The 1,056-nt window shown below is 29.1% G+C and overlaps 1 pseudogene; it reads right to left on the bottom strand.

Annotated features, from left to right (window-relative positions):
• Nucleotides 1-239: 239 nt before the first annotated feature.
• On the bottom strand, nt 240-383 carry LOC122013055 (annotated as a pseudogene).
• Nucleotides 384-1,056: the final 673 nt, after the last annotated feature.

Here is a 1,056-nt window from a genome sequence, read left to right as displayed (position 1 = left end):
TTTTTTCTTTTCTCAAAAAAATCCATCGTTCGTGAGGTAAGAATAATTGACCTAAGGGAGAGATCTAAGGGAAGAATAATTGATCTATAAAAAATAGTTTTAATTTTTAAGGATTACCTCTACTTTTATTTATTTAAGTGAGGTAAGACTCTAATAGTTTTATAATTTTATACACCACTAAAGCGTGGCTCCACCCCTACTTGCGTGTGTAATATAATACATGAACGCGTGCGGGTAATATACTGTGCACCAGACCCATGCAATAGTGCAATGCTAGGGTGACGGTCAAGAATCCCAATAGTAAATTACTGTAACAGATTTTCCCTTATAAAAAATGAATTTAATATCATACTTGATCTTAGCCAAAAAGCTGAGAAAAGTATGCTTTCTAATATCACCGGCTCAAGGTATTTATAAAATCTTCTTAGCTACAGTGTTGCCAATTCTAACATGAAAGACTAAAGAAAACTCTAGATTTCTAATTGATTAATGAGAAAAATTCTCAATAATACGCCGAAGGCTCGAACTCTATATATTGATGCACGTACTTTCATTTCGAGCTTCACTAAACCAAAGTTAGTTAGTAAAAGGTGAAGATTTTTAATAAAATAGTAGAAAAATATGCTTTGTAACATTGCCAACTCAAGGTATTTATAGAAGTTTCTCTACTCATAGTGTTGCCAATTTTAAGATATGAGACTAAAGAAAACTCTAGATTTTTAATTAATTAATGAGAAAAATTCTCAATAATACGCTGCAGTTGAGTTTCGAACTCTAGATCACTGATTGATGTGTTTGTGAAAATTACTAATAAATCTTAGAATTATTTTTGGTGTGAATAACAAAAAAGACATTAACGACTTTTATTTTGGGATTCTTAACAAAATTGTAAGATTCTTAACAAAATTGTAAGTTAGTAAGATACACATATGACAATATATATTTCTATATATATAAATCCTCTTAAATATATATATAAAAATATATATATATTTCTTATTTGTTTGGATCAAATCAAAAAAACCCACAATCCATACCATTAGCCTTAAGTTTAGT

The sequence above is a fragment of the Zingiber officinale genome, chromosome 8A (genome assembly GCF_018446385.1).
Source record: "Zingiber officinale cultivar Zhangliang chromosome 8A, Zo_v1.1, whole genome shotgun sequence".
Lineage (NCBI taxonomy): Eukaryota > Viridiplantae > Streptophyta > Magnoliopsida > Zingiberales > Zingiberaceae > Zingiber > Zingiber officinale.
The sequence above is the reverse complement of the archived record's forward strand: the minus strand, read 5'-3'. Positions and strand labels throughout refer to the sequence as shown.